Source organism: Oryctolagus cuniculus, chromosome X, assembly GCF_964237555.1.
Source record: "Oryctolagus cuniculus chromosome X, mOryCun1.1, whole genome shotgun sequence".
Lineage (NCBI taxonomy): Eukaryota > Metazoa > Chordata > Mammalia > Lagomorpha > Leporidae > Oryctolagus > Oryctolagus cuniculus.
The window spans coordinates 44,372,570-44,397,681 of NC_091453.1; the positions used below are offsets into that span (position 1 = coordinate 44,372,570).

Below are 25,112 nucleotides of genomic sequence, written 5' to 3' on the forward strand. Positions count from 1 at the left end.
CTTCCATCCTGGCACTGCAGGTGGCAGCTTAACCCACTGTACCACAATGCCAGATCCCTAGCTACTCCACTCCTGATCCAGCTTCATGCTAACGCATCCTGGGAGGCACTGCAGGATAGCTCAAGTGCTTGAGCCCGTCCCACCTGCATGGGCGATTGAAATGGAGTTCTGGGTTCTTGGCTTCAGCCTGAACCAGCCCTGGCTGTTGAGGGAATGGAGAGTGAATCAGTGTATGGAAAATTTCTCTCTGTCATTCTGATTTTCAAGTAGATGAAAACAAACATCTAAAAGAAATAAAAACAAACAAAATTCTTAATATGTATGTCTGACAACAAAGTATCAAAATTCATGAGGCAGAGGTGGGCACCAGCACAGCACTTAAGATACTGCTTGGGATGCCCACATTCCATACTGGAGTGCCTGGTTCAAGTCCTGGCTATTCCATTTCAAATCAGTTTACTGCAAATGTGTATCTTGGTGGCTCTGGTACTTGGGTCCTTACCACGGACATGAGAGACCTGGATTGAGTTCTGTGCTCCTGGCTTCTGCCTGTCCCAGCTGTTGCTATTGTTGCCATTTGGGAAAGAGGAAAGATATCTTTCTTTCTCCCTATCTTTCTCTCTCCACCTTTCAATAAAAGTGAAAATAAAAATGTAAAAGAAATGTGAGGTACAAATTGATAGAACTGAAAGGAGAAATAGATGAATTCCTTTTATCATTGTATACTTCAACATTCTTGTATTAAAAGATTCATCAGGCAGAAAATCACCAGCACCATCATCGAGTGAATATAAATGAAATCTACAGAATATTTCTTTTTTTTTTTTACAGGGCATAATTAGACAGTGAGAGAGAGACAGAGAGAAAGGTCTTCCTTTTTCCATTGGTTCACCCCCAAGTGGCCGCTACGGCCAGCGTGTTATGGCCGGCGCGCTGCGTTGATCTGAAGCCAGGAGCCAGGTGCTTCCTCCTGGTCTCCCATGTGGTGCAGGGCCCAAGGACCTGGGCCATCCTCCACTGCACTCCCGGGCCACAGCAGAGAGCTGGACTGGAAGAGTACCAGCCGGGACTAGAACCAGGGAGCCGGCGCCGCAGGCGGAGGATTAGCCTAGTGAGCCGCGGCACTGGCCCAGAATATTTCAGTGACAGCTGAATTCCTCTCAATCTTTAACATTCACCAAGATAGTTCTATATCCTGGACCATAAAATACAACTTAACAAATTTTAATTTTTTACAGTTTTTTTTTTAAAGATTTTGAGAGGTAGAGTTACAGACAGCGAGAGGGAGAGACAGAGAGAAAGGTCTTCTCTCCATTGGTTCACTCCCCAAATGGCCGCAACGGCCGGAGCTGCAACGATCTGAAGCCAGGAGCCAGGAGCCCCCTCCTGGTCTCCCATGTGGGTACAGGGCCCAAGCACTTGAGCCATCCTCCACTGCTCTCCCAGGCCACAGCAGAGAGCCGGATTGGAAGAGGAACAGCCGGGACTAGAACCGGCGCCCACATGGGATGCCAGTGCTGCAGGTGGAGGACTAACCCACTGCACCACAGCGCCGGCCCCTTTAGGTTTATTTATTTATTTGAAAGTCAGAGTTATAAAGGGACACACACACACACACACAGAGGCAGATCTTCTACCTACTGGTTCATTCTCCAGATGGCCACAATGGACAGGGCTGATAGGCCAAAGCCAGGAACTTAGTCTGGCTCCCCCACATAAGTGGCAGGGGCCAAATATTTGGGCCATTTTCCACTGCTTTTCCCAGGATCAGAAGTGGAAGCAGCTGGAACATGAATTGGCATCACAGTCAGAAATTTATACAGAAATCATATAAAGTATGTTTCCAGACAAAACAGAATTGGGCCAGAATTAACAGAAAGATAGCTAGAAAAATCACAAGATACCTGGATATTAAACAACATACTTCTAAATAACATGGGTCAAAATTTTCAGAGAAATTATTTTTAAAATTTGAGTTACATGAAAATACACCTTAACAAAATTTGTAGCATATAACAAAATCAGGGCTTAGAGTGAAATTTATAGCATTAAATGCATTTATCAGAAGAAAGATCTAAAATCAATAATCTAAATTTCCACCTTAGGAAAATGAAAACAAAACAAAAAAGGGGGAGCAAACTAAATCCAAAGTAAGAAGAAATACTTAAAATCAACAAAATTCACACCAGGCAATTAATAGAGAAAATAAATGAAAGCCCAAGCTATTTTTTTATTTAACTAAGAGGATGAATACACAAATAACTAATGCCAGAAATGAAAGAGACACCACTACTACTGATCCCATATATGTTAAACAGATAATGAAAAAAATTATGAATATGTCTATGCCCACTGAATCAAAAACCTAGGAAAATGATCAATACCTTGAAAGATATTCTACCAAAACACAAATAGAGTAACATGCATCTATTAAAGAAATGATAAATAATCTTCCAATGGATTTAATGGATTCACTGATGAACTAGATCAAACACTTAAGGAAGAAATTACAGCAATTCTCTGACATCTACTCCAGAAAACAGAAGTAGAGAAAATACTTCCATTTTAAAAAAACAAAAACATGGCCGGCGCCGCGGCTCACTAGGCTAATCCTCCGCCTAGCGGCGCCGGCACACCGGGTTCTAGTCCCGGTCGGGGCGCCGGATTCTGTCCCGGTTGCCCCTCTTCCAGGCCAGCCCTCTGCTGTGGCCAGGGAGTGCAGTGGAGGATGGCCCAGGAGCTTGGGCCCTGCACCCCATGGGAGACCAGGAGAAGCACCTGGCTCCTGGCTCCTGCCATCGGATCAGCGCGGTGCGCTGGCCGCAGCGCGCCGGCCGCGGCGGCCATTGGAGGGTGAACCAACGGCAAAAGGAAGACCTTTCTCTCTGTCTCTCTCTCTCACTGTCCACTCTGCCTGTCAAAAAAAAAAAATAATAAATAATAAAAAAATAAAAAAAAACAAAAACATGTATTTATTTGAGAGGCACAAAGGAGGAGGAGGGGAGGGAGCAGGAGAGGGAGAAAGACAGAGGGAAGGAGAGAGAGAGGGACAGAGGGAAAACCCATCCACTGGGTTTACTTTCCAAATGCCCGCAACAGCTGGGACTCGGTCAGGCCAAACCCAAGAGTCAGGAACTCAATCCAGGTCTACCACACAGGTGGCAGAGACCCAACTACTTGAGCCCTTACCTGCTACCTCCTATGATGTGAACAAAAGCTGCAATCATGAGTGGAGCCAGGAGTTGAACCCAGGCACTCCTATATAAGATGTTAGCCATCCCAACCAGGGTCTTAACTGCTAGGCCAAATGTCTGACCTTTCCTAACTGAATCCATAAGGCATGCATTGCCCTAACACTAAAACTAGAAAATATGTGTGGGGAGCAACTCGGACTAGACTGTTACTGGAATTAAGACTTATTCTATGCATCTGCTCTCCCACAATATGGCGCTGAGAAGGGAGTAACAACTTCTACGCAGCTGCCTCTCGCCAACTTGAGTGATGACCTGCAGGAGCTGATCCTGCTCCTGATTGCAGGAGAGCAGCGTACTCGGCGTGTGGGTAGCAGAGTTGGGATTGGTGGAAGAGGACTATAAAGGAGGAGAGAGACAACATGCACCAGGAACATCTAAAGGGAACACCTGAGCAGCCCCCGAGAGCGCCGGCCGGCGGTGTGCCGCTCCCCCACGGAAGTGGGGAAAGTGGCAGGGGGAACCACCCTTCCACGGAGGTGGAAGGGACGGTAGCCAACCCGGGAAGAACCAGCAGCAAACCTGGGGAGGGCCGAGCAGACAAAAGAACAGCGCAGGGTTTAGTGTCGTTCCTCCACGAAGAGGGGGAGCGACATAATGGTGCTGTGACTCGGATATGAAGCCTAGGCAGGGTTTAGTGTCGTTCCTCCACGAAGAGTGGGAGCGACAATATGTAATAAGAAAGAACAATACAGACCACTTTTTCTCATGAACACAAGTATAAAAGTCCTCCCTGAAATATTGGTGTATTAGTTTGCTAGGGCTGCCATAATAAATACCAGAAACTGAGAGGCTTAAAAAACAAAGTTATTATCTCACAGTTCTGGAAGCTAGAAGTCTAAAACCAATGTTTCAACAGGGTTGGTTCCTTGTAGGTGCTGTGAGGGAAGGATTTGTTCTAGTCCTCTCTCAATGGTTTGCAGACATCTTGCCCTTATGTCTTTTCACATCATCTGCTTCCTATACATGCTTATGTCCACATTTCCCCCTCTCACATGAACATCAGTCATTTTGGGGTTATGGCTCACCCAAATGAACTCATTTTAATGTGACTGCATCCTATGGACCCTATCTTCAAATTAGGTAACCTTCTAAGACATTGGGGGTTAGGACTTCAATATATGAATTTTTATGGGACACAATTCAACCTATAACAATTAGCAAACTGAATCTAGTAATGCATAAAAAGAATTATACACCACAACCAATTGGAATTTATTCTGTTTGTGTAAGGCTGGCACACATGAGAAAATAAGTTAAAGATGAAAAAAAAATCAGAGGATCCTATCACTGACGTAGAAAAAGCATTTGACAAAATACAATGTCTATTCATCATAAAAACTCTTAACAAACTACGAATAGAGAGGAACTTCCTAAATTTGATAAAGAATATTAACAAAAACCCTATAGTTAATGACATACTTAATTGTGAGAAATTAGATGTCTTCCTGTTAAGACCAGGAACAAGAAGAGAAGAAACTCAGAAGACTAATGCTACCCAACTTTATGACTTAACTATAAAATTACACTAACTGAAACAATGTGCTATTGGGGAAAGAATAGAGAGATCAATGGAAAAGAACAGAAGGCTCAGAAATAGACCCATGCAAATACAATTAATAGCAGCTCCCTTGAAAAGGAACAAATGCAATTCGAAAAAAGGATAGCTTTTGCAATTAACAGTACCAACACTTAACATCTAAATGAAAAAAAAAGTGTAATCTTGACACAGACCTTATACCTTTCACAAAAGTTAACTCAAAATAGATCACAGACTTAAATGTAAAATGTAAAACTAAAAACCTCTTAGAAGATAACATCAGTGGAAACCCAGTTGATTTTAGTTTGATGATGGTTTCTTACAGACAACACCAAAAACAGCATCCATCAAAGGAAACAGGGTTATGCTGAACTTTACTAAAATTTAAAACTTCTGCTCTGTGAAGGACACTGTTAAGAAAATGAAGACATGACACACACTGGGAGAAAATATCTGCAAAATGCATCTCTGATAAAGGATTGACATACAAATACACAAGAAGTTTAAAAAATCTTGGCCGGTGCCGCGGCTCAATAGGCTAATCCTCCACCTAGCGGCGCCGGTACACCGGGTTCTAGTCCCAGTTGGGGCGCCGGATTCTTTCCCGGTTGCCCCTCTTCCAGGCCAGCTCTCTGCTGTGGCCTGGGAGGGAAGTGGAGGATGGCTCAAGTGCTTGGGCCCTGCACCCCATGGGAGACCAGGAGAAGCACCTGGCTTCTGCCTTTGGATCAGCGCGGTGCGCCGGCTGCAGCGCACCAGCCGTGGCGGCCATTGGAGGGTGAACCAACGGCAAAAAGGAAGACCTTTCTCTCTCTCTCTTTCACTATCCACTCTGCCTGTCAAAAAAAAAAAAAAGAAGTTTAAAAAATCCACAATAGAGAATAATCCAATAGAGAATGCCCAATCAAATGAGCAAAAGATCTGAACAGATGCCTCACCCAACAAGATATAGTATGGCAAACAAGCACATAAAAAGATGCTCAATATAATTTGTCATTAGGAAATGATAAATTATGGCAGTAATAAGATACCAGTACACACCTATTGGAGTGTTAAAAACCAAAACATTGACAACACCAAATGCTGTTGATGATTTCAAGCCACAGGAACTCTCATTCATTGCTGGTGGAATGCAAAATAGTATAGCCACTATGGAAGACAATTGGAAGCTTCTTACAAACCTAAATAAACCCTTTACCATATGATCCAACAATTGTGCTACTTCGTACAATTTATACTAACCAGTTGAAAGATTTTGTCTCATCACCATGTTCCTAAAGTCGTAATTATTAAGTGTATGAAGTTTATAACTGTAAAGCTGTATAGTTCTGCATACATTGCTCCAGACTAACTTCTAAGTTAGTAAGGATTAAGGCTCTGGTAATAATAATAGATAGAATTAAAAAAGGAGGGAATGCTCCATCATGGGAAGCAGTCCACACAACAGATTCATAGAACGACAACTGCTTTAAGTAGCACTCTGACCTCAGAATCAGCCCTTAAGGCATCTGGTCTGGCTGAAAAGCCCACAAGAGCATTTCAGGCATAGAAAGCCAAGACACTGCAGCAAAAAGTGTCCTACATGAAGGACCTCGGTGGGTGAGACCCCAGTGGAAAGAAATGGTCATTAAAGAAGGAGGTGCTTTTCTCTGAAGAGGAGAGAGAACTTCCACTTTGCTTATGGCCTTGTCTAAATACTGATGGAGTTTTTGAGTTTGTGGATTCAAAAGGCTTCCATAGCCTAGACAGCTCATGTCAAGAGCCTCAGGTGATCACTGATGCCATACATAAGACTGTTAATTGTTAATGGGAATCACTGTGCACTAACTTTCCAATCAGGACTTCTGTCCTCAAAGAGTTCTATTATAATTATGTCTAGGTGCTCACAAAAGATGTATCATTCCTAGGTGTTTCTTTAAAGAATCTAATTAATTCTAATTAGAATTAAGTTTCTAAAAAAAAGAAGTGAAATTAAATTCAATATGCAATGACTTTGAACAGTCTTTGTCTCGACTGTTGAGGAACAGGTTTTTTTGTGTGCAAACTGTTGAACTCTTAACATAGAATTGGTCTTCTGTGTATAAAGTTAATCAAAAATGGATCTTAGTGGAGAATAGGACTGGGAAAGGGAGAGGGAGGAGGTAGAGGGGTGGGAGTGTGTGTGGGAGGGCAGGTATGGTGGGAAGAATCAGTATGTTCCTAAAGTTGAACTTATGAAATGCATGAAGTTTCTATTCCTTAAATAAAAGGTTTCTTTGGGGGAAAGTTATGTTTCCAGAAAAACCTGTACATGTTTATTAAAGCTTTATTCATAACTGTCAAAACTTAATTTCCTTCAACAGGTGAGTGGAGAACTTTTTTTTTTCAAGATTTATTTTGGGCCAGTGTCACTCCCCCACTCACGGAGGAACGACACCAACGAGCTCTCCGACCGACTCTCTCAGGGGGCCCCGCATGTTGTCTCTCTCCCCCTTTTATAGTCCTCTCCCACCAATCCGTGCTCCGCTGCCTGCATGCTGAGCACGCCGCTTTCTTCCAATCCGAGGCTGGATCAGGAATCAGCTAATTAACGAAGCAGCTGTATAAGATTTGTTTACTCCCTCTCAGCGCCATATGGTGGGAGATCAAACGCATAGAGTTAGTTTCAGTCCACAGTCTCAGTACTTATTTGTCTCCCAGGCGCCCCACCATGTTGCGGGAGACGGACCCTGCTCTCCACAGGCCAGCGCCATGGCTCACTTGGCTAATACTCCACCTGCGGCACCAGCACCCTGGGTTCTAATCCTGGTTGGGGCGCTGGGTACTAGTCCCGTTGCTCCTCTTCCAGTACAGCTCTCTGCTGTGGCCCGGAAGGGCAGTGGAGGATGGCTCAAGTGCTTGGGTCCCTGCACTCGCATGGGAGACTGGGAGGAAGTACCCAGCTCCTGGCTTTGGGTCGGTGCATGCCAGCCATAGTGGCCATTAGGGGAGTGAACCAATGGAAGGAAGACCTTATCTCTCTCTCACTGTCTAAAACTCTCTCTCTCTCTCTCTCTGTCTAACTCTGTCTCTCTGCCTGTCAAAAAAAATTTACTTTAGTTATTGTGAAAGAGTTACAGAGAGAGGTAGAGACAGAAACAAAGAGACAGGTCTTCCATCCACTGGTTCACTTCCCAAATGTCCACAACAGCCAGAGCTGAGCCCATCCAGAGAAAGGGGCCTAGAGTTTCTTCCAGGTCTCCCACATGGGTGCAGGGGCCCAAGGACTAGGGCCATCCTCTGATGCTTTCCCAGGTCCAAGAGCAGGGAGCTGGATTAGAAGCAGAGAAGCCAGGACTAGAACCAGCACCCAAATGGTATGCCAGCCCTGCAGACCGACACTTTAAACCACTATGCTACAGCACCAGCCCTGAGTGGAGAACTTAATTGTGGTACATTCAGACAATGGAGCATTATACAGTGAAAGTAAATGAAATGAGCTATCAAACACTGAAAAAACTTGGAAGAAATCTTAAATGGATATTGCTAAGAAGCTAAGCTGAGAAGGCTATATATTGTCTTATTACAACTACACAACTTTGGGAAAAGGTAAAACTATGGACATTAGTGACTGCCAGGAGTTCAGGGAGCAAGGCAGGCAGTATAAACAGGTGTAGCATGCAATTTTTTAAAGAATTATTTATTTGAAAGGCAGAGTGACAGGGAGAGGACACACACACACACACACACACACAGAGAGAGAGTGCTCTTCCATTCCTGGTTCACTCCCCAAATGCCTGCAACAGCTGGAGCTAGACTAGGCAGAAGCCAAGAGGCTGGAACTCCATTAGGGTTTCCCACATGGATGACAGGGGCCCAAGTACTTGGGTCATTTTCTGTTGCTTTCCCCAGCACATCAGCAGGAGCTGGATCAGAACTGGAGCAACCAAGACTCGAACTGGCACTGATACGGATGCTAGCAGGACAAGTGGTGGCTTACCCACTGTGCCAAAACACTGGCACAGATTTTTAGGGCAGTGAAACCTATCTGTAAAATCCCATACTGGTAGATACTTATCTCTACACATTAATTAAATCTAATGTAAATTATTATGGATTTTAGTTAATAATGCTGGTGTATCAATATTGGCTCATCAATTTTAAGAAATGTACCACTAATGCAAGATGTTAATAATAGGAAGAAACTAGAGGAGCTGGTGAGGATAAATATAGGACCTCTCTGTACTTTCCATTCAATTTTCCTGTAAAACTAAAACTGCTCCAAAAAATAACACTATTAACTTTTTTAAAAGATTGATTTATTTGTTTAAAAGTCAGAGTTACAGAGAGAGAAGGAGAGGCAGAGGCAGAGGCAGAGAGAGAGAGAGAGAGGTCTTCCATCCATTAGTTCACTCCCCAATTGGCTGCAACAGCTGCAACTGCGCCGATCAGAAGCCAGGAGCTTCTTCCGGGTTTCCCACATGGTTGCGGGGTCCCAAGGACTTGGGCCATTTTCTACTGCTTTTCCAAGCCATAGCAGATAGTTGGATCAGAAGTGGAGTAGCCGGGATTCAAACTGGCACCCATTTGGGATGTTGGTATTGCAGGCAGCGGCTTTCCCTGCTACACCAAAGTGCAGGCCCCAACACTATTAACTTTTGGGAAAAAAAAAAAAAAGAGTAGAAGGAGTGGACCGAATTCTCAGGGAGAAAGAGTATCACTATTATCACTAAGTTCCTAAATCTGTATATATGAAACACAGGAAACTTGTATACCTTCAATAAAATTAAAAAAAAAAAAAGCTTTATTTTGGTGCTAAAAAAAAAGTAACCTCCTGTACATAGCCCCTAGTCTGATTGAAGCCTACTTTGCCATCATTGAAATTCCCTAAAGAACACAATTCTATAAGAGCTGACCAATTGAAGGAGGGCTGGAAGCACTGCAAACTAACCAAGAACTCAGACAAGCTGAATATACACCTCTCAGCTCCAACTATAATCTTTAACAACCTTTACCCTTAACCCTTCATGGAACCTGGGAGTTAAACAATAGGTACAATAGGTACCTGGCTTCTTGCTCTTCACTTTGCAAAAAACACCTACTTTCTTTTACCACCCAAGTGTCAGTGATTGGCTTCCTGCAGGTCAGGTGAGTAGACCCAATTTGAGGGATCCATAGCAACTCAACCAACCAGTTTTGGGGGTGTACTATAAAAGGAACAAAGGGATTAAATCCATAGTCACTTCAAGCACAGAATAGGTAGAATGGGGGTGGGGCAGGGAGAAAATACTTATAAAGACAGATGCAAAAAAATGTTGCAAGAAGAAACATGGGTACATGCCATTTCCTTTCACCATAGGGAAGAAACACAGGCGAAAGCCATTTCCTGATGGGGAAGTTGTGCTAATCTGAATGCTGGAGATTATGTAAACATGACAAAGGTTGTTTGATAAATGTATTAGATTGGACCAGTGCGGCAGCACAGGAGACTAAGTCGCTGCTTCGGAAACCAACATCCCATATTGGAATGCTGGTTCTACTACTGGCTGCTCTGCTTCCAATCCAGCTCCTTGCTCGTGCACATGGGAGGGCAGTGGAGTATGTACTTGGGTCCCTGCTGTCCACATGGGTGATCTGGATGGAGTTCTGGCTCCTGGCTTTGGCCTGTCCCAGACCTCACTGTTGCAGCCATTTGGGGAGTGGACCAGTAGATGGAAGATCTCTCTCTCCTCCCTCTGTCATTCTGCCTTTCAGATAAATAAATTTCTTTTAAAAATGCATGTGATCACTTCAGCCAACTGAAAGTTAAAAGGAAAGTAGGCTTGTCCTTACCAGAGAAACTGCATTGTGAGTAGGTTAACATAGTTAGCAGTGTAAATTGGGACAAGGGCTCATCCTCACACTTTGGAAAAGAAATCACACTTCAGTAACAAAAAATGGGCAAGGAGTGGGGAGCAGGAGCTGAAATAATCTTTAGTGTTCTCCTTCATGTCCCAGAGATCTTTTTGCAGTCCTGAATAGTAGTAAGTGCTAAACAGGTGAAAAATGTGGCTACTTTTCCTGCTATGATCCAAGGCACTATTTGCCACTTGTAGGAAACCTCAGAGAAGGAGGAAATTATTTTTTTAAAGATTTATTTATTTTAAAGGCAGAGTTACAGAGAGGCAGAGAGAGAGAGAGAGAGAGATACCTTCTATTCACTGGTTCACTCCCCAAATGGCTGCGACAGCCAGGGCTGTGCCGATCTGAAGCCAGGAGTTTCTTCCAGGTCTCTCACATGGGTGCAGAGGCCCAAGGACTTGGACCATCTTCTACTGCTTTCCCAGGCCACAGCAGAGAGCTGGATCAGAAGTGGAGCAGCTGGGACTCAAACAGGCATCCAAATGGGATGCTGGTACTTCAGATAGCAGCTTTCCCTGCTATGCCACAGTACCGGCCCCACGGAGGAGGGAATTATTAATATCCTTGATAGGCTTGCTACTGGGATCAACATGGCCAGGGAACCTCTTACTATTTTCAGGTCAGATGTTCTAAGAAACCTACAGTTTACTCTTCTCATTCTATTCATGGGTACCAGAGTCTAGTCACTCTGGTAATTTCTAATGATAATGAATACATCTTCCTTTTTATCTTCACATTCTGATTATCAACAGCTAACTGCTCGACTAGTAAGGGAATAATCAGAATTTTTGTTTAACTCAAAAAATAATGTTTAAGAATTCAGGGACTACAGGGAAGTGGCTAAAAAAGACCTGATCAGATACTGTCCACCTGCTGTAAACAGTGAAGCCTTAGATTTAAGGGACCACCATCCAATCAGCCTCAGATCAAATGGACCACCTTACAAATCTGATTAACAATGAACCCCCTTCATCATTTAAAAATGCTCTTACTGGGCCGGCGCCGCGGCTCAATAGGCTAATCCTCCGCCTAGCGGCGCCGGCACACCGGGTTCTAGTCCCGGTTGGGGCGCCGGATTCTGTCCCGGTTGCCCCTCTTCCAGGCCAGCTCTCTGCTGTGGCCAGGGAGTGCAGCGGAGGATGGCCCAGGTGCTTGGGCCCTGCACCCCATGGGAGACCAGGAAAAGCACCTGGCTCCTGGCTCCTGCCATCGGATCAGCGCGGTGCGCCGGCCGCAGCGCACCGGCCGCGGCGGCCATTGGAGGGTGAACCAACGGCAAAGGAAGACCTTTCTCTCTGTCTCTCTCTCTCACTGTCCACTCTGCCTGTCAAAAAAAAAAAATGCTCTTACTAACTAGCAGGGCTTTGCTAGCCTGTTGGATAAACCTGTTTCCTTGTATCAACTCTTGTCTCTGGCACATTGGCCATCCAGCATGGAGCTGATGACATCATTCTGAGACAGTGTGGTAAAAGAGTTCCTCTACCTGAAGTGCTTTTAGCCAGCAGAAACCTGATTATTGGGGTGGGCACTATGTCACAGCAAGTTGAGGTGCCACTTGGAATGCCCCTACCCCATATCAGAGATCCTAGTTGGAGTCCTGGCTACTCTGCACTTCCAATCTAGTTTCCTGCTAATGTGTCCAGGAGGCTGTGGATGATGGCCCAGGTACTTGAGTTCCTGCCACTCATGAGGGAGACCTTGATGGAGTTCCTGTTTCCTGGTTTTGACCTGGCCTAGCCCTGGTTGTTGCAAGTATCTGAGGAGTGAACCAGCAAATTCCCTCTTTCCCTCTCTGTCATGCTTTCAAATAAGTAATTAAAAAAAGAAACCTGAGTATCATTATATGTATGTGTGTATAGAGAAAGGAGGGAACAAGAGGGAGAAAGAAGAAACAAGAGTGGAGAGAAAGGAAAGGAAAAGACAGAGAAGGGACAAGAGAGAAAGAGGAAAAGAAGGGAGAATAAAGAATAGAGACATAGGTAACAGAAAAGAGGCTGACCACCACTGTATTAGTTTTCACCACTATAACAAATAGCTGAAAGTAGTTACTTAGGAAAGGTTTATTTTGGCTCAGGGTTTTGAGGGCTTGCAATTCAAGACTGGACAGTCGTGTTGGCCAAGCATCTGATGAGGGTGCAGGCTGGCAACAGTGGAGCATGTGTGGAAGGACAAACAGCAAGCCAAGAAGCAGAGAGAGTCAGGAGCATACTCATTATCTTCTATATGGTCTCTCTTTATAAAGTACTCACAATTTGATCAGAAGCTCTGCCCTAACAACCTAATCCAATCCAATCATTTTCTAAGACCCCACCTTCAGACACCATAATCTAATTAATGTCCATCTATAATTCATTAACATAAGATTCTGGGGATCAAGCTTCCAACACATGAGCCTTTGGGAGACACTCAAATTATTATTCAAACCACTAGGTACAGTAGAGACTTTAATTTGCAGGAAAGCCATCCAATTACTTTGTTGTTTTGCACGCCTAAGCTGTAGACAGAGCACTCTGACATTTACATATAATATCTTTGCTCTTGGTAAAGCTGTGGACCATAAACCATGTGTTTTCATTTCTCTTCCAGGAAGGGAGGCAGAGGGGAAATCAGTTGCACTTCAGAGGTCTCTGAATCCATTTACTATCCTGATTTAACACAATCATTGACAATAACTTGGATAAACTGGAAAAATAAATAACTTAAAAACAAGACATCTGGCTCCAGAATATCAACATTTAACATTAACCAGCAGCTGCATTCATGTCAAAGCAAGCCGTGTACTGTGTGGCATCGCCTCCGATAGGAGAGAGCATTCATCATGAAAACAACCACTGTGCCTCACACATATTAACAAGGCCGTATCTTGCTTTAATGGCAAGTATTAGGGATGCTTAGGACTTTTTAAAGTAAAAATTGATAAAAATAGATTAGGAAAGAATGAAATGCAAATGAACTCCTTTGTGTCAATATAAACAAAGTCATTTGAAGCTAGTGTTAAAAATGCAATCTATACTAGCCTTGAACTTAAACCTTCCCATATCCTAGTTTTCAGTACCCTTCCATTTAAAGCAAATTTGAGACTTAGAAAGGAATTCTGCATCTTACAGTGCCTACATCGATCATTAGGCGCTAAGAGTTAGAAGGAACCTTCCATATTTACATCAGCATTTCTCAAAGCATGGTTTACAAATCCTAGTTCCACAGGATATCAATAAATGTAGATACACAGCCGCCAACACACACACTTTTGTGATCAGGGTAGGAAAACAAATATAAGAAAATTCTTTATCGCAGGGTTCTTAGGGATTTTTTTTTTTTTGACAGAGTGGACAGTGAGAGAGAGAGAGAGAAAGGTCTTCCTTTGCCGTTGGTTCACCCTCCAATGGCCGCCACGGCTGGCGCGCTGCAGCCGGCGCACTGTGCTGATCCGATGGCAGGAGCCAGGTACTTCTCCTGGTCTCCCATGGGGTGCAGGGCCCAAGGACTTGGGCCATCCTCCACTGCACTCCCTGGCCACAGCAGAGAGCTGGCCTGGAAGAGGGGCAACTGGGACAGAATCCGGCGCCCCGACCGGGACTAGAACCTGGTGTGCTGGCGCCGCAAGGTGGAGGATTAGCCTAGTGAGCCGCGGCGCCGGCCCCTCAGGGATTTTAATAGGTGAATATTCACAATTACTCTCTACAGTGTTGGTGGCACCAACGTGTTTTTACTATAGAATTCTTTTTATTTTTATTTAAACAAGTTATCTTGTGAGACTAGTGTTCATCAGGGATAGTTTAGGAAATAACTGGTATAATCCAATCTGCTTATTTTATTGAAGCAGTACAATGCATATTTTTAGTCACTGAGTGGCTTCATATTCCAGCTCATTCCAAACTGCTTATACATTCTAGGTGTTTTGTCTCTTAAATGTTTGTTTGTTTTCATCCACTGTAATGGCAGAATATGAGACAGAGATAGAGAATATGAATGAGACTGAAAGAGAAATATCTTCCATCTATGGTTCATTTCCTAAAAGCCCCTAACAGCCAGGGCTGGGCCAGGCCAAAGTCAGGAGCCTAGAACTCCATACATGGTGGCAGGGACCCAGGCACTTGGGCCATCATCTGCAGTTTCCCAGGATACATTAGCTGGAAGCTGGATCAGAATCAGAGTAACCAGGACTCTAACTGGCATTATGACGTGGGATACGGGTGTCCCAAGTGGTGGCTTAACCTGCAACACCATAACTTAGTCTGATCCTTCTTTATCTTTAAAATAGGTATAATGAGTTTGTTGTAAGCATTAAATGAGTATATGAATGTATAATATTTATGTAAAGTACTTAGAATAGTATCTAGAACTCTATAAAGGCTTAATATCGTTATTTTACTCACAAAGAAAGTGAAGCCCAGAGAAGTAAAAAGACACACAGTATGTTAGGATCAGAGCTGAGGCCAGATGCAGGTCTCCTTGCTCCCTGTCCAGTATTGGTTTCTCGAATAATGAAAACTTCTGTAGAGCTTATCAAAAATATGTTTCTAGGAGCTGGCATTGTGGCATAGTGGATTAAGCACACTGCCTGTGACACTAGCATCCCATATAATTGCCTGTTTAAGTCCTGGCTGCTCTGTTTCTGATCCAGCTCCCTGCTACTATGCCTGGGAAAGCAGTGGAAAATGGCTCAAGTGCTTGGACTCCTGCCACCTATGTGGATGACCTGATCGAGTTTCCCAGCTCCTGGCTTCGGCCTAGCCCAACCCCAGCCATTTGAGAAAATGAACCAGGGGGTGGAAGATCTCTCTCCCCACCCCCACTATCACTCTGCCTCTCAAATAAATAAATAAATAAATCTTTAAAAAGTGCTTATTTATGTGAATGGCAGAGTTGGGGGGGGGGAGACGGAGGTCTTCCATCTGCTTGTTCATTCCCCAAATGGCCGCAACGGCTAGAGCTAGGCCAATCTGAAGCCAGGAGCTTCCTCTGGGTCTCCCATCCAAGCCAGGAGCCAACCACATGCACCATTTTCCATTGCTTTCCCAGGCCATAAGCAGAGAGCTAGATGGGAAGAGGAGCAGCCAGGACAAGAACCAGAGCCCATATGGGATGCCAGCACTGCTTAGCCTACTATGCCACGATGCTGGCCTCCAATAAATAAATCTTAAAACAAAAATCTTTCTAAAGCAGATAGTATTATACCATAAAATCACAACTGATAACTAAAAAGACACAGCCCTAAAGCAAATTTGGTTTATCTTTTTGGAGTAATTGCTTAGCTGGGGTTTCTCAAGCACAAAGTGAGGCCCAAAAAAAGATGCTTTTGTTGGTAAGGAAACCTATTTCAAGGCCTGCAACAGTGGCCAAAATGCCAGACCAATGCCACCAAGGGCTTTCTAGGTAGCCTCTCTGCCTCCCATGTAGGACTAAAATCTTTCTGGATGCTCAGGGAAATCTGCCTCCTTGGCAAGCTGATCATGGAGACCTCCCAAGACTAATGTACACTAAAGTTTCTACCATTGTTTAGCTCTGATAAAAAGTGAAAAGGGGAAGGGATTTAGCTTAGCAGTTAAGACACCCACATCACTATACAAGTGCCTTGGATTCCCACCTCAAGCTCTGAACTCCAGCTTCCTGTGAATGCCAGCCTTGTGAGGTAGCAACAAGAGTTCAAGTAAATGGTTACTGCCACGCACACGGGGGCCCTGAATTGATTTCCTGGCTCTTGGATTCAGCTGGGTCCAGTCTAGCTGTTGTGGGCATTTGCTAAGTGAAGCCGTGGATGGGAATTCTCTTTCTCAGAGTTCTCTCTGCCTCTCAAATAAGTAAATTTATAACAAATAAATTTATAACAAAAAGGAAGAGAACACATGGTTATTGATCACATAGTATTGCCAGGCTCTCATCATAACTTAATCTTCATCATAGTCCCAAGAGGTAGCTATTAACCTCACTTTACAAATGTGAAAGCTGAAACTCAGAGTAATTAAATGGTTTGCCTAAGAACTCAGGTGTAATAAATAACACATCTTTAATCCAACAGTCTGTTCATCCTTTTTCCACTATATCATACTACTTCCCAGACTAAAGAATCAAAGTGAGGTTAAATGGATTTAGATTTCAAAGAACTGGAAAATGAAAGGAAAGGAGCACTATTCTCACCTCTAGAAATCCCATTTCCTTGATAATGAAAAACATTTATTTATCCAGTTTTATATTTGCTTATTTTGACTCTGCCTATTTCCTAAATGGATTTGAAGTGGTTTATAATAAAACAGATCTACAATTGGGTTTTTAAAACAGAAAATCCAAGCCATGAAAAGGAACAGAATGCAATTATGCTAAGTACTAAGGCTACTGTAGTTAGTATGATTAAACATTAAATTTGGTCTTTTTCCTGAAGTCAAGCCAAATACTACCTGCTTCTAGGAAAGCATTATATAAATTGTAATCTTCAGAATAGATAAAAAGTAGTTAAAAAACATCTTGTAAGGTACTACAAGGTGTAATTACTTTTTAAATTACCCAGATGAGCATGCTAACCGAGCGACACTCCAATTACTTTGGCTGTTGTTTCTATAACTCCACAAAGTTTATCATAGTCTGAACCAGCCATGCATACTAAACAACTAGACAATGCTGCCACTACTTGTTAAATGTTTGACCTTGAACAAGAAACTTCAGCTCTCTGGGCCTCAGCTTTCACGTTTGTGAAATAAGAGCTTGGATTGTCACCAGAAAGATCTTAACTTACTTACTGATTGCAGCTCTATTGAAGTATAAAAAAAACTTACTCATTTTAAGTGCAAAATTAAGAGGTTTTCAATAAATTTAAATTGTTGTACAACCACAATATAATTTAGAACATTTTAATCATACCAATAAATCTCATTACCATTCTGCATTTATATAATCTGTTAAAAAGTCCTAAATTTGGTATTTCTAGACTCACAAAGTTTTAGCAGCTCTTTGCTACAGAACTAAGTTCAAATTCCTCAGTGTTAACATTCAAGGTTGGGGCTGGCACTGTGGCCCAGTGGGTTAACGCCCTAGCCTGAAGCGCCGGCATCCCATATGGGCACCGGTTCATGACCCAGCTGCTCCACTTCCGATCCAGCTCTCTGCTATGGCCTGGGAAAGCAGTAGAAGATGGCCCAAGTCCTTAGGCCCCTGCACCCACGTGGGAGACCAGGAAGAGGCTCCCGGCTTCTGATGGGTGCAGCTCCGGCCGTTGTGGCCAGTTGGGGAGTGAACCAACAGATGGAAGACCTTTCTCTTTCTCTCTCTCTCTCTGCCTCTATTCTCTCTGTATAACTCTGACTTTCAAATAAATAAATCTTAAAAAACATTCAAGATCATTCACAATCTACAAAACTTGTCTCTCCAACTTAATTCCTTGCTAAATACTCCTCATCCCCTTGACTACATTAGTACCTGCCTCTGAGTTTACACCCTTGCTGTTCCCTTAATAGGCAGTCATCCTGTCCATTGTAATCTGAGGAATAAAATCCTGTTTATTCAGACTCAGCTTAAATGCCATACTCACCATAGCAATCTCGTCATTTCACACTCCTCACATCCATCTGGAACTGAACCTTGTTCGCCTTTAAACTCCCATAGTATTTTATTTGTCACTTTCATGAACGTTCTCATATTCATTCTTGGATCTTGATACCTCATCACCTCATTTGATTATAAGATCCTGAAGAAGTGGTCATTTATCCTAGCAGTTAAGGTGCTGATTTAGACTCCCGAATGCCATATCAGGTACTTAGGTTTGATATCCAACTCTGGCTTTTTTTCTAATGTTTATTTATGAGAGAAGGAAGGGGTGGGGAAGGGGGAAGGGAGAGGTGGGGGAGGGAGAGGGAGATAGCTTCCATCTGCTGGTTCACTCCCCAAATGGTCACAATGGCCAGCACTGGGCCAGGCCAAAGCCAGGAACCCAGAATGGCTTGAGCAATCCTCCACTAAGGTACATTGGTAGGGAGTGAAAGCAAAGGAACTCGGACTTGAACCAGTGGTCCCATATGGGATGCTGGCATTGCAGGTGGCAGCTTACCTCACTGTACCACAATGCAGGGCCCCCTGTGCTCTGGTTTCTGACTCCAGCTTACTGCTAATGAAGATCCTGGGAGGCAGCAGTGATGCTCATATAACTGGGTTGCTGATATCCACATGGGAAACCTGGATTAAGTTCCAAGCTGCTGGTTTCAGCCTGGCCCAGGTATTGTGGGCATCTGGGAAGTAAAACAGTAGCTAGGAGCTCTCTCTTTCTGCTTCTCCAATCGATTAATCAGTAACTTTTAAAAATCTACCATTAAAGAGACCCCAGAGGCAGGTATTTGGCACAGCAGTTAAGACACAACTTGGAACACGTGCACATCCTGTTAGAGCCTGGAATTGAGTCTCAACTCCACTCCTGAGTCCAGTTCCCTGCTAATGTACACCTTAATTGGCAGCAAGTACTTGACTGAGATCCACATAGGAGAACTGTACCGAGTTCCCGGCTCCTGGGTTAGGCCTGGCCCAGTCCTGGTTGTTGTGGGCCTTTTCCAAAATAAATAAATATTTTAAAAATAGTAAATAAATTAAAAATAGAGGTTTTAGAGTCAGTTGCTATACCTAAGACAACTATATATCCTTAACTACTAATGTGAGGTTCTATAAATAACTAATGATGATGACAGTAACTGGTAGTTAAATTAAGCATCTACCATGTGCTAGGAATTGTTCTAAACAACTTTATAAATATTAACTCAATCTTTGTAGCAACCCTGTGAGGAAAGTAATATTACATCACCATTTTACGGGCAAAAAACCTGAGGCACAGAAAGGTTACATATTCACTCAAAAGCTAGTTAAGGAGCAGAGCTGAGATGTGAAATCCAACAGTCTGGCTCTGGAGCATGCATTCTTAAACCACAGTAAATTTCCAAGCCAGCTGAAGCTCAATAAATGTTAACTGAATAAATCCTAATTAATAAGGTTTCATTCCAGGAAGGGGAGGTAATTGAGAATTCTAGGTGCTACCTGACAAAGAAGTAATGATGATAGAGAAAAGTACAAAGGACAAAATTACGGTTCATACAGAAAGACTGAACTTCAGGGTAGGCTTGCAGTGTTACAAAAACGGTCATTGAATCCTAGGTTATAACAGTTCTTTCCTCATACATAGGTAATTGGTAGTGCTAGCTGTACTCCTAGGTACATCCCAACAAAAATGCATATACAACCATCAAAAGAATGTTTTATTGGTAACAGATCTGGACATTTGCCATCAAAGATGAATGGATAAAGCACATGTAGCACTTTAATATTACAAAATATCATACAGCAATGATAATGATCTATAACTATAAGGAATAACATGGATAAATCTTTCAAACAATGGTGAAAAAAGAAGTCAGACACAAAAGGCTACGTGTATTCTTTGTGAATCCATTTATATTAATACAAAATGAGTCAATTTATATTAAGTACAAAAGAGGCACAAATAATGTCACCTGTTAAGAATTCAGGACAGTGGTTTGCCCTTGAGAAGGGTACTGATAGAAGGGGCCATGAGGGGGACCCTAATAATGTTCAGTTTCTTGATCTCAGTGCTAGTTATATGGGTGTGTCTTGTTTGGAAACATTCATTGACCTATAAATTTATATGAACCTGTCCACATGGATACCATGCTTTAATACATTTTTTAAAAAGTTTATCTAGGAAGGGATTTGACTTAGCAGTTAAGCCACCAGTTAGGATAATCATATCCTACACTGAAGTGCCTGGGTTTATTTATTTTTTAATGAATTGTAGCACTCTGTTTTTAAGATTTCTTTATTTATTTGAACGGTAGAGTTAAACAGAGAGAAGGAAAGACAGAGAGAAAGATCTTCCATCTGCTGGTTCACTCCCCAATTGGCCGCAATGGCTGGAGCTGTGCTGATTCAAAGCCAAGAACCAGGAGCTTCTTCCGGGTCTCCCACATGGGTGCAGGTGCCCAAGGAGTTGGGTCATCTTCAACAAAACAGTAGAAGGCCATAGCAGAGAGCTGGATCCAAAGTGGAGCAGCCGGGATTTGCTCTATGCACTATGCCACAGCACCAGCCCCATGCCTGGGTTTAATTCCTGTCTCCAGTTCCTGATTTCAGCCTCCTCCCAATACAGACTCTGGGAAGCACCAATGATGGCTCCAGTAATTGGGTTCCAGCCATAATGGGAGACCTGGATTGAGTTCCTAGCTCCCAGCTTCTGCTTTTGCCTATCCCTGGCTATCTAGCCTTGGCTGTCTGTTACAAGCAGTTGGGGAGTAAGCCAGTGGATGAGAGCATTCTTTCTCTCTCTCCCCCACCCCTCAAAAAATAATTTTAATTTTTCAAATTTTATTTGAAAGGTAGAGAGAGACAGAGAGATGGAAAAAGTTCTTCCATCTGCTGGTTCACTCTTCAAATGCCAGCAACAGTCAGGGCTGGGCCAGGCTGAACCTGGCATCCCAGAACCCAATCTAGGTCTCCCATGTGGGTAGCAGGGGACCAAAGTATCTGAGCCATCATCTGCTGCCTATGATGTGCATTAGCAGGAAGCTAGATCAAAAAAAGTGCCCGGATGCAAACCATGTACTCCAATATGGGATGCAGGCATCCTAACTGCTAAGCCAAACACTCCTTAAGTAAAAATATTACAAAAGAAAAAGTTAATCAGTCTTCCTGAGGAGATAAAATCTCCAAATAAGAGCCTAAATAAAAGTCATTTTTGACCAAGTGTTTGGCTTAGCAATTAAGATGCTGCTTGGGATGCCCATATCTCATGTCTGAGTGAGTTCAAGTCCAACAATGTTTCTGATTCTAGTTCCCTGCTACATGCACCCTGGGTGACAGCAGATGATTTCCTAAGTACTCAGGTATCTTTCACTCAGATGAGAGCCCCATACTGAGTTCCAGGGTCCTCGCTTCAGCCTGGTTTAGCCCTGGCTGGAACAGGCATTTGGGGAGCGAACTAGCAACGGAATATCCCTCTCTGTCCTTATATTTCAAATAAAATAATTTTTTTAAAAAAATGCAGGGTAGGTATTTGGCACAGCAGTTATATTGCCACTTGAGACACCTGCATCCCATACCAGAGTGTCTGGTTCAGGTTCTGACTACTCTGCTTCTGATCCAGCTTCCTGCTAATGCATGCCATGGGAGGCATAAAATGATGGCTCAAGGAGTTGCATCCCTGTCACATGAGAGACCTGGTTTGAGTTCCAGGCTCCTAGCTTTGGCCTAGCCTAGCTCTGGCTGTTGCAAGCCTTTGGAGAACGAACTAGTAGATGGAAGAACTCTTGCACTCTTACTCTTGCTCTCTGTGTTATCTCTCAAATAAAATGGAAATACATTTAAAAAGAAAAAAAAAACAAAAAATTAAAGATTTGTTTGTTTTAAAGAGTGACAGAGAGACAGGGAGAGAACAGAGACAGAAACACACAGAGATATCTTCCATCCACTGGTTCACTCCTCAAATGGCCGCAAGGGCCAGGACTGATCCAGGTTGTAGTCAGGAACCCAAACTCCATCTGGGTCTCCCACATGGGTTGCAAAGGATCAAGTACTTGAGCCATCCTCCACTGCCTCCCCAGGCACATTAGTAAGGAGCAAGATCAGAAGTGAAACAGCTCAGGACTTGAACTGGGGCTCCAAAATGGGATGCTGGCATCAACGTGAAACAGCAATGTCACATGCCATGGTTTTATCTGCTGCACCACAATTTCAGTCCCCAAGAAAACAAAATTTAAAAGTAATCTCTGCACATGACATGCAGACAGACCAACTCATAATTATCTCTTTGTCCTAAAGTAGACAAGACAGATGTTTATCCTTTTGTTGGAAACAGTGAGTTAAAAAGAGGGATGCTGGTGCTGTGGCATAGAGGGTAAAGCTGCCACCTGCAGTGCTGGCATCCCATATGGATGCCAGTTTGAGTCCTGGCTCCTCCACTTCGGATCTAGCTCTTTACTATGGCCTGGGAGAGCAGTGGAAGATGGCCCAAGTCCTTGGGCCCCTGCACCCATGTGGGAGATCCAGAGGCAGCACCCGGCTCCTCTGCGGCTCCTCCTCCGTTGTGGCCATTTAGGGAGTGAATCAGCAGATGTAAGACCTCTCTCTCTGCCTCCGCCTCTCTGTAATTCTACCTTTCAAATAATAAATAAATCTTAAAAGAAAAAAGAGGGATGCCATCTTAATCCTTATCCATTAGTTCAGCCCTAATCCTTCCCAGAAACTCAGGAGAGAAAAAAAAAGAAAAAAAAAAAAAACAGAATACCACCTCTGGGCACTCACAGTCCTGCCAGGCACCAAAATAAATGCCAAATTTGTTTAAATAATTATCTTATTTGCGGTTTTTATTTGTATTTCGCAACACACAATGGGGAGATGTTTGACAGAGTAGCTTAAGTCACTGAATGCAACATCCACATCCCATACTGGAGTGCCTGGTTTGAGTCCTGGCTCCTTTGCTTCTGATCCAGCTTCCCGCAAATATATATCCTGCAAGGCAGTGGATCATGTCTCAGGTACTTGAGTCCCTGCCACCCATGTAGGAGACACAAATGGAGTTCCAGGCTCTTGGCTTTGGCCTGGTTCAGCCTCTGACTGTTGTGGGCATTTGGAGAGTGAACCAGAGGCTAGAAGACTTCTCTCTGCCTGTCTCTGCCTTTCAAATAAAATGACAATAAATTTTTAAAAGACTCAAACTCCATCCATGTAGTAGAAATGGAGTCTGGCCACAATGCCAGTTAATATACTCTTGGGGAGTCAGCACTGTGGCATAGTGGGTAAAGGCGCCGCCTGCAGTGCCAGCATCCCATATGGCCTCCAGTTTGAGTCCCGGCTGCTCCACTTCCAATCCAGCTCTCTGCTATGGCCTGGGAAAGCAGTAGAAGATGGCCCAAGTCCTTAGGCTCCTGAACCCATGTGGGAGACCCGGAAGAAGCTCCTGGCTTTGGATTGGTGCAGCTTCAGATTGGCACAACTCTGGCCATTGCGATCAATTGAGGAGTGAACCAGCAGATGGAAGATGCCTCACCCCTCGCCTCTCCTCTCTCTGTGTAACTCTGACTTTTAAATAAATAAATAAATCTTTAAAAAAATATTCTCTTGGGTCCAAATTCCAGTCGCGCACGTGTGAAACTGAGCACTCGTATTGTTAGACAAGTCACTCCACCCAGGACTCGGTTTTCTCATCTGTAACATGTGAATAATTGTTACTCCCATTCAGGTTTTAGTAAGGACTGAAGATCTATTTCATGAAAACATTTAGCTTAGCACCTACCATATAAATACTCAATATGTGTTAGCCGCTATGATTGATTTTATGTGGCTCACTTAATTATTTCTTCTCCGTTCCAATGACCATACAGCCAGCTTTGTTTATAATTTTAATCACCTAAAAATAGGATTTTAGTATTTTAATATCTTAACACTCAAATGCAAGGGCAGTTCTGCCTCACCGTTTCCCCCAGTGTCAAAGGTTGGGGGGAGAGAACCACAAAGAGTATTTAGGTGAGCTGCTTTTAAACTAGGCAAGGTTAGTTGGTTGAGTAGAAGTAGTCTAGATAGCAGACAGCCTTTTGCTTTAATGGAACCACTATCCTATAACATAGCAGGGAACCTGGTGCAAACGACAAGACCTGAAAAGGACAGGACCCAGAAAAAGGCAAGGCTGGCTGCTACAAAGGATGTGGCTCTCTTCCATTCAGAAAGAGGGAATCAGGAAAGCAGAAGTTTAATAGTTGGAGTTCCTGTGTTGCACATCAGGCAGCATCAAGGTGTTAAGCCAGCGGTGGGGAATGCTGGCTGCTGTAGAAGACCCACAAAGTCATTTGATCTGGCCCTGCCAAGGCAAGCAGAGGTGGGACTCTAAATTCAACAAATCTATAGCTGGCTAATTTTAAAGTTGATAATTTTGTATGGCTTGTGAATTATAAATACCCAAATAGCCCTTGGCAGAAAAAAACGTTCCCCACCCCTGTTTTAAGTTAACAGGTGGGCAGAACACTATTAGTTATAATACAGCTTTAATAAACATCTTTTTATTTAATCCTCACAACCACCTTGTGAAACAAGCAGGGCAAACTTCCCTATCCCCATTTGGTAGATGAGGAAATTCAGGGCTCAGAGAGGTTAAATAGTCCAAAGTCTTTAGCTAGCAGTTGGGGGGGGGGGGGAGGAACCAGCACCCTAAGGCAAGTCTCCCTGGCTTCAAATTCCATACTCCTTCAACTAAAACACGCTACACTTTTGTGTGGACCCCGGTTAGCCCGGGCCACGTTTGTTAGGAGCAATAGAAGAAATTCACAAGACTAGCTGTGAACTCCTCAGAATCATATAGGAGGGAAAAAACCGGTAGAGGGGAGAGGATTTATATGGAAAGGGGCTGGCGGCAGGAAGAGAAGACAGGCTCCCTAAAAGATGCGCGAGATTTCAACAGTTTAAGATAATTAAAAATGAATCTTGAT

At 43.4% G+C, this 25,112-nt stretch overlaps 1 protein-coding gene across 2 annotated transcripts in view; it reads right to left on the reverse strand.

Moving 5' to 3' along the window:
• The window catches only part of MTMR8 (myotubularin related protein 8), a 131,857-nt gene that overhangs the window by 105,740 nt on the left and 1,005 nt on the right, over positions 1–25,112 (reverse strand). The gene's annotated exons all lie outside the window — the stretch shown is intronic.